Source organism: Pinus tabuliformis, chromosome 7 (genome assembly GCF_031772625.1).
Source record: "Pinus tabuliformis cultivar Carrire ecotype Pingquan chromosome 7, CPIR1, whole genome shotgun sequence".
In the NCBI taxonomy this organism is placed as follows: domain Eukaryota; kingdom Viridiplantae; phylum Streptophyta; class Pinopsida; order Pinales; family Pinaceae; genus Pinus; species Pinus tabuliformis.
In genome coordinates, this window is record NC_142293.1 from 235175312 (window position 1) to 235184988 (window position 9677).

At 36.1% G+C, this 9677-nt stretch overlaps 1 long non-coding RNA gene across 1 annotated transcript; it reads left to right on the forward strand.

Moving 5' to 3' along the window:
• Positions 1-2953: 2953 nt before the first annotated feature.
• Positions 2954-3723, forward strand: LOC149246718 (uncharacterized). Its single transcript, XR_016265585.1, has 2 exons — positions 2954-3145; positions 3245-3723. It is a non-coding gene; the product is annotated as an uncharacterized LOC149246718 (long non-coding RNA).
• Positions 3724-9677: the final 5954 nt, after the last annotated feature.

Sequence of the window (9677 nt, forward strand, 5' to 3'; positions counted from 1 at the left end):
ACACCAAGCACATACATGACATTATGAATATGTCTTACAGTACCATTAGGTAAAATAACAGAAATTTTCTCACTTCCTTTGATTTGATGACTTCTCTCATCACCAAGGTAGATTTGTGCTCCGTCGTTGATTTCTTGAAAATCTTCGAACCATTGTCTATTCCCCGTCATATGTGTGGATGCTCTAGAATCTACATACTAGATGTCTGTATCAACATTCTCATCAAAGTCTACCATGAACAATCTAAAGTTCTGCACATGATTATCATTTGCGAGATGACCTGCATGTCTTTTTTACCTCTGTTGTTGTTCATGATATTTCTTCTTCCTGCACTCCTTAGCCATATGACCAATTTTTCTACAATAAAAACATTTAATTTCAGAGTTGTTTCTATTCAGATGCATACCTTGAGTTTGATTTGGTCTTTTCTATGGGTTTCCTCCATTTTGCTGTTGTGGATTTCCTTTTCCTTTGAAGAAGTTCTTCTTTGCCATTAATGCAAGATCTGCACTTTGGGGCTTTAGAGTCGATCTTCTTTCTTCTTTTTGCATTAATATTCCTGTCAGTTCTTCAAACTTTGGGATTTTCTCTCTCACATTTATCCCAGTGATAAACATTTGGTAATCATCGGTCACACCATTCATGGTAATTGTTACTAAATCTGTATTTGCAACTACTTCACCAATGTCTGCCAATTTGTTCTTCAGATCTTTGATCCTTGCTATGAAGGAAGCAACTGTTTCATTCTCCTCCATCTTCATGGATAGAATCTTGCTCTTCAAGAACAGAAGATGATTTGTATTCCTGATCTCATACAAATCCTTCAATACTCCCCAGATTTCGCTTGCTAATTTACATTCTCTGATATGTGGTATGATGCAATCTTTCATTGACATCTTCAGTAGTGTCCTTGCTTTACCTTCTCTCTTCTCCCAATCTGGGACCAATGCTGATCTAGCTGCTGGCTTTGGCTCATCCCCATTTGTAATCGTCCAAGCACTCTGTGCTTCTAGCATAGTTTCAATCTTGAATTTCCAATTTGCATAATTGGAGCCATCAAGTTTGTTATGCTCATTCAAGTATGCTTCGATTATTTGATTATTCATCTTGACAATTCAAAATAATAAATACTTGATAGGAAAGAAAAAAAATGATAGATCTACTCCAGATCTTTCTCAAAGACAATGTTTGTGATACCAATATAAATCAGGTCCGCGGCCAACCACAGTGGCAAGGTTCCTCCACATTTCCTCTGCGCAGGTCTCTTCCACGCTTCCTCTGAATTTCTTGCGGCCTCCTACACATCTCCACGGATCTCACGTAGTTCTCACGCCCTCCACAGCCTCCGATCACACCAATGTTCCACATATCAGATGTTTCTTTGTGCATGCTCTGTGCCACCGCTTCTTGCAACCTCCACGGTAGTCCTCCCTCCTTGGCAGTCCGCAACAACATCTGCCTCATGCACGTGGACTCTTTCTCGGGTTGCAGGCGATGTGGAATTTCGATTGGTTAATGCAAGCTACCTTTGAAATATTTTGATACAGCTCCCAACCACAACACCATCAAAGACTATAGGGAGGTCCGTTGCCCGAAGGAGGTAGGCGGATTCGGTAATGCCCCCAAAACTGCTTCCAAGGTTATTTTCTGAGTTAACGCCTCCTGGACTCCTTCTCGGGTTGCACACAACTATCGATCAGAAGAAACACACAGCAAAAAAGCATGCAACATCAGCGCAATTTTCCCTCAATCAGTCGTGTCGTTCTGGCCAAGAAAAACGCGTAAGTCCAAAGGTGAAATCGATGCGATTTTTCCACCAGAGTCTGCGCTGATCTCACCTCAGTCGTGACAGCCTCTCTCCACTCAGGCAGAGGCTTCCTCAGCCTTGTAGCCATGATAACATGTTAAAATGAGATGCTTGAATTAATGAATAAAAATCCCACTGGTCAACTCTACGAAGGAGAGTCTGAACCAGGAGAGTCTCGCACTGCAGAATACTCTACATTCTCAATATACATCAAACACTATATAGCATACATGGTTTTAGGGTTGTTAGAACCATACCCCAAGAAATAGAAACTAATTCCTATCGTGAGGTCTCGTGAACCGACTCACACTATTATAGGATTCTCCATTATCTTGAACATAAATCACAAGCTTGATGGGTAACCCCTACACAATCAAAGTGCCCTAAGAGTTTTTCAGAGTGCTAAATCCATATATATAGTAAAAAAAAATAGCTTAAATAACATAAATCAAGATTTCATATCAAATTTTTATGTTGGATTCCGACACCCGAAAGTCCAAAAAATCACACTAAAACAACACATTTCCCATGCCTCAATAACTTTTGACTCATTTAACCACCACATGTGAATTCATCCCAGCTTTTTTCATAAAACTAAAAATAGTCAAATTCCACATAAATATAATAGAAATATAAATAATATAAAAAAAGCAATTAAAAGTCAATAAGATGATTTTCAAATTATATAAAAATTAAATCACAATAATTAAAATTATATATTAATAACACTTCAAAAATATATTAAAAACAAATTAAAATATTATATTTAATATATTTATATAAAAAATAGTAAAATAAAAAATACATAAATCAAAAGTTATAAGACAAAGACAAATCCTAATTACCTCCATTACTCACCTCCAGCCTTTTTAGAAGATGATAATGTTCTAGCCATCCTTAGTAATGTAATTGGCACGTAAGCATGAAAGCAAATCTATCGTACTGAGGTAAATTGTGCACCAAGATGGTATGTGAGCTGTGTTACTGAATAGAATAATCCATTAAAGTCAAGCCACTATTATTATGGAGTAGACTTTTTGTCACAGTAGTTGCACCTCATTCACACCAGCATCTATACAATCCTAAATCATGGCCATGCTTTTATATGTGTTCTATCTAATCCACCTCCTCACCCCTCCTGCAGATTCCCTCCTCCAGTCTTGGGGTGGTCTCTGCTTCACTGTATTTAATATATCCATACTTTGTTTTAATCAGCAGTTTTCATTATTCATAGTCAGTTATTCTGGCTGCCTTGGCCCCAAGCAAGCAATGGATCTTGTGATCAGAATTGCAGGCAAAGGCAAAGGCAACATCGTAAGCAGCAATGGTGTTTTTCAGGTAGAAGCTCACTTAAATCTTATGAATGGCTCCTTGTTCCATTTTTTGGATCAGTTGTTTCAAGATAAGCAGCAGACAGTGAACAATTGTTTGTTGCAGGAAACACTTGATCGATCGCTCCCAGAGGCCACGGCCTTGTAGTAATTGCCTTTCTGCAATCCCAAACTCTCGAGACAAATCAAACAATGGAGGACAAGTTTTGGAAAAAAGATTCACAGGTTTCAAACTGCCTCTTCGTTGTTTTCGAATTCTGGGGAGATTGTCTCGTTGGCATTGCAAGAAAGAGCCATTACTTCAAGGTGTGCCAGAGGCCGTGGAAGAACTGTTTTAATGGACATCCGTTTGCCAGAGTCGCGGTATGTGTAATAGTCTTACAGTACACCCTCGCGACATGGCAATTTATATTGGAGAGCAGGAAACTTGTTCTTCCATGGCGGTTTAATACGGGCTTTTTTATTTCTGTTTTTTTAGCAATGTTAAATTTCACAGAACCAAAATTTTGTGTCAATGTAAAGAGATAATTGTGTGAAAGATCATAATGCTTTCAGACTCCTCACCTTTCCGGAAATTCAACCGAATATCTTTTTAAAAGTCCAATGGTTTTATCTGTATTTTGATCAAACTTTGTTTCCGCAGTTTGTCAGTCGCATAATTATATTGGGTGGAATTTGTAATTTTACTATTGATTGTATTTTTCATAACAATTTTCTTCTTGTTAAATGGCTAACTCTAGGTAAGGATTATTCCATTGATTTTGAATAGGAATGGTATAATAAGTTATCATTATATTTAATTTGGTGCTTAATTTATCGAGAGAAAACGGATGAAATAACAAATACAATCCATAGATGGATTTTTTATTCATCGCATAACATATAACATTTTAAATATTATTTTTATATTTAAAGTTTTGTTAAAAATTTAAACCAATGATTGAAATTATAAATATGAATGAATAATTGAAATTTAAATATTAATGATTGAAGTTGCATAACTCAAAAATATGAAGTGTTTTTGAAAATGTTAAAATTTATTTATACGTTAAATATATAATTTGAATAATAAAAAATTATAATTTTATTTTAATGAGAATGGATACTTTATATATATTCAAAATCTAGAATTATCTGGCCACAACCACGTTTACAAAACTTTCATCAAAACTGATAGCAATTTGTGCATCAATTTCCAGATCCCAATACATCCACAAAACTAATTTCTTCCTTCTACATGCCGTCACCACTATTACATAACATTGATAATTCCCATAATATCTATAAAACACACCTCAAAATAAACACAAAGCAACATAACATATGGAAAACATTAAATTGAGCTTAACTTCCCGGTGTCCTTGCATTCCTCCTTCTCTTGCCCGATTGATCCTGATCTTGCACCCGCATCTCCTACTTTGTCTCGACTCTGCAATTGCACAACGACCTCCTCAAGCAACTGAACTATGATCTCTTTCACTTTGTTGAATATGCTATCATTTATCAGCTCTAAGTTGGAGGAAAGAAAGTTCGTTTCGTTCACAATTCTCTTTTTGAGAGTGGCTTCCACACTTTCAAACTTGACATTAATTCGTTGAGCATTCGTTGAACGATCTTTCTCTAGTAACTCAACACAGTGTGTAAGGAGGTCCATCCTGCCCATGAGCAGTTTCAACAAGAAATCTGTAGCCCTCTTCCACCTAGCTAAGTCCTCCACCAGGGGCTTCTCACCCTGAGCATTTTGTGGCTCCATCACGGTATCCTCCCAAATTAAACTATGCTCACACTCATGCTCTCTGATTACCTCATCAATGAGATTCGACAGAGGTTGCATCCATTTATATACCAAAACTTTTGTTTCATCCTTCACTCCTGCTCGTGCCATAATCACTTGTATATCCTCGATTTGAAGGCCCATTAAATAATTTTGCAAGCCGATGGATCTATCAAACCACCCTTGCATCCAATTCCCCGTAGGATAAGATGGTCATCACTTCACCATTAAATTACCTCTGATTTTTGCAAGCTCAATTCCTCGCTGAAAGGACAAGGGTGCTTCTCTCTGAATGAGAATAAACCAAACCTTGTGCGAGTGAACAAAACGAATGTCTTGGGGATCCACATGAGCTTCATGCATTAATACCATACATCCTATCCACCATCTGTCTGGCCACCTTGCCACGAGTTCGCACATCTTCCAACCCTCAAGCTGATCAAGGGTGATCTCAATTTCTTTGATCAACATATTCTTATGGGATGGGGGTGAGGTATATAGCCCCTCCTTCTCTCTCACACTCACCAACACCCAAGAGAACCCCACAATTTTCCAAACCATCGGCAGTGGAATTGAGGTCACATAAAATGTTAAACAATTCAAATTTATCAAATTTTTTTAATTGAAATTCAATTCTTAATACAAGGATTGATTTTTAATCCTTTGTATTTGCAATGAAAGGAGAGAACATCCTTACAGATGATAAGGAATCAAATTTATTGTTTTTTACCCCCGGGATAAAGCTATATCCAAGCCTTTACGCATTGCTAACATTTCAGTGTTGTTGTTTGTTGCTACTCCTAATCCCCATGAGTATTTTGTTCTGACTTGTTCACTGGGGCAAAAAAGTATCCCTCCCACTCCTTTCGCCCCTATAAAAAATTATAATTGGAACAAAAACCATACAATCTAATTTTAATAATAATTTGCCTATTTAAATATCCAAAACATTTATCTTAAATATTAAATATCATATATTTTATATTTAAAAATTTTCAAAAGATATAATATCTGAACTTCTTTATAATACATTACTTATTTTTATATATTAAGAAAAAAATATTATATATTTTGATTATTTTATTGAAATTAAATAGTGTAGCTCTTATTAAAGCATTCTTATCCAAAGATCATGAGTTCAAATTCCTATAAATGTTAACTTTAAAAAAAATACAACTCTTATTAAAATACTAATTTTTTATTATTTAAATTAGATCATTATTTTTTTTAATTAAAAATATCTCAATATAAAAATTGATAGCAACTGGCATGGCGAATTACTTCCTACATTTCCAAATTCCTTGAGAGGATGACTAATTGAGCTCCAGGGTAAGGCATTTCCAAATTAAGAGACTTCTAACAGGCGATGATGAAATCATTCATGCATAGTAAGGTCCTGCTCTAAGAATCATGCATGATCATCAATGGCAGGTGATGTTTTGTGTACGCTCGAGTGAAGAGATTGGTATTCTCCCACATTAGGGATGTAATGGAAATTTCGTTCAAATTATGTGATTTGGTGCACATGTCTAGATGGTGGACTCGATTGAATTCTTTCATAATGAGTTTGATTTCACCTTGCATGGTCACCCTCTGTGGGGTTGAGATCTTGAGATGCCAGAGTTTTGCATGCATTCATCAACTAGTCTAGGATAGCTCAAGACCAAGAGGTTTCAAATGTTAGGCCATTGGAGTCTAAAGCATAGTTTTGTAGCCAGTCTGCAAGTTTATTACCAGTGCACTGCACATGGGATAGTATCATAGCCTGGATCCTTTGAAGAAACGTGGCCAACTTCTAAATGTGGGATTTGATTCTTCAACTCCCTGTAGCTTTGGAAACCAAGGTGTCGTGTTGAATTTTCTTCAAGATTGATATGATTAAGAGTATATCTCATTCAATTAATAGTCGATGTGATTCTGAATTCAATGCAGTTGTTAGACCTTGTTGAAGACCCCAAATTTTAGCCTCATTGTTGGATGTAATGCCAAAATTTTCAGTATAGATGAGAGGAATATTTCCTAGAAATTCTCGAAGAACACTCCCATAACTAGTCGGGCTCATATTTCCCATCAAGGCACCATCAAAATTCATCTTTAATAAACCAATTGGGGGTGGAGACCATGAAACAGGGCTACTAACCCCAAGGGGTGTCAAGGGTCTTGTAAGATTCTCGAATGAGGGATTAAGGCCCAAGGAGAAGATAATTTTTTTGAGAAGGTTGTTACATTTTTAGAGAGCTACTCTAAGTTTGTTGCTTCGCTCACCAACTTGTTGTAGATAGGGAGATCATGGGGATGGATAGATAGGAGGAGGGTGTGGTCAAGGATATTAAACACATGATTGTTTTAAACCTAGTGTTTAAGATGCTAGACTTTGAGCATCCATTCAAGGTATATAAAAATACATTAGACTTTTCCATCGAAGGAGTTTTGATATAGTATGTGCACCCCATAGCTTTTGAGAGTAGTGAACTATAAGATTGCGAGAGGTATGGAGGAATTAGTTTTTGGGTAGTCCATTTTTGGTCAAGATAGACAACATTGTGATGAGCTACTTTGTGACTCAAACCAATTTGTCATCCTAACTAGGGGGGAAAATTGTAGAATAGTTTGAGATATCCATTGAGCATTTGCCACGTCATCTCAATGGCATAGCTGATTCCTTGAGTAGGAATGCACAACTTTCCGTACTTGAGGAGGAGGAGCTTTCTAAATCAAATAAGAGTTAGATTCAGATATTGGAGGGGATGTGGAATAGAATTAGAGATGGGTTATAGGTTGATCCAACTATGAAGAAAGTTATGAAGTGGGTGAAGGAATTCAAGATGTGGATGTTTTGGATTCATGATCAACTCTTGTATTTTGGTGAGTGCATGTATGTGCCAAAGTCAAGTATTCTCCACCTTAAAGGAATGTCATGATTGATCTTGTGTTGGCCACCTAGGACAACATAGAACACTGGAATTGTTGGAGAGAGAATACTATTGGAAGCATATGAGGAAATAATACTCATGTCATGAACTCAAATTTGAAGAATGGTCATGTACGTGAAAATCAATATTGGGGTTACATGATGAACTCAAATTTCATGAATATTTTCTATTTAACATCATATTTTTATGCTAGATACAACCTAGATTGAACCCAATATACCATCAACAATGATTAGGTCTTCATTAGTCAATCACAAGGAAATTGGACAAAATGTTAATCGAGAGACCATATCTATCTTGTGTCTATACCTTTATTTTCAAGTCTACACGTTTAGATGCATATATGGCCTCTTCCTACATTGCAAATATCTATTCATCTTTTCTATTTAATCTCTATTGGTTAGATTTCGTATTTGTTATCTACACAAGGTCTCCACTTAGTTTACCTATGTCATAGCACATGCATTAACGAGACATTAAAGATAACCTTCGAAATTTCTTTTGGTTAACTACCCCCTCCAAACAAATACATCTTTCTAAAATATTAACCCATATTTTTAATATATATCCCATATTTTTATCAAATAACCATTTTTATACCCCACCATTCCTATAACCGGCGCCGCCCCCCCCGCCCCACACCTAAGTATCCTCCTCACAATATCTACAATATTTACTCTCACAAATTTAAAACCCCTTTTATGTATGAACGCGGTAAGATATTAGTCAAAAAGGTGAAGCCCAAATGCTTGTCTTCTATACAAAGAAGCTACGTTGGAATTTTATTTAGAAAACCTGGGAATAGTTGTTTTCTCTTACCAATAGTTATTCTTTAGACAACATATATATTCCCCAAACAAGAAATTCCACATGAGGGTCTCTCCAATTTTAAAGCCCAATTCCTCAAATATTTTCCAAAAGTTGTTATACTCACTATAGTATAAATCACTAATCGTATGTTTTGTATTTTGAAGGAGGTTAAAGTCTAAAAAATGAAAGAATTTCCTTTTTTGCTAACATGGAAGCCAATTTAGGAAATGAAATACTTCCTAGCCAAATAATAAGGCCTTTCAATACAAAAGGCCAAGAAATTGTCAAGTGTAAAATAAGTTGATTCATATTAGATCATATATTCTTTTCATCCATCTCAATGCTTTAAGTGTGGAAAAAGTGGAGGAATCAACTCACAAGACCAGTTTTATTGGTGGGACCCAATTTGCCAAACTGGGGTCTAAAACCTTTCGAGAACATTTTGAGGCATGAAATGATGTTAATTAAGGTAAAACTTGGTTGCTTTAGTGTGATATGTTCCTTTCCTATTCTATACATAGACACTTTTACAATCACACAATAATTGTCTTAATTAGAGTTCGTATGCAAAAGTTATGCCACTTGGAACTCAACCTTCTTATTTTGTCCACCATAATTCGAGAGGATGCCATGACAACCTGTTACTCATGGAAATGGGGTTGGCCATGTGATCATTATGAAAATGAAGCTAGAAGAGTCAATGTTGTATCTCTAATTAAGAATTGAAGGGGTCTAGTCTAACCGCTAGTGGGCTATCGAGTCATGTTATAATCGAGTCACTCCGAAGAAAAGAGGTTCAATTCTTTTTTAGTACATTTTGTTCCATAAACAAATAAAGTAGTTGAGAGGTATAGGGAGATAACAACAAGTAGTATACCATGGGCCACATGCCTTACTTTGTTTTACTCACAACCATTTACTATTTAGAGAAGAGAGCAGAGTGGCCTCACATTCCAGCTGGGTTTTCTCCCAAAAGGGTTTTTCAAGTTATATGTTGTGTCAAATCATGGTTTTTGAGTTTT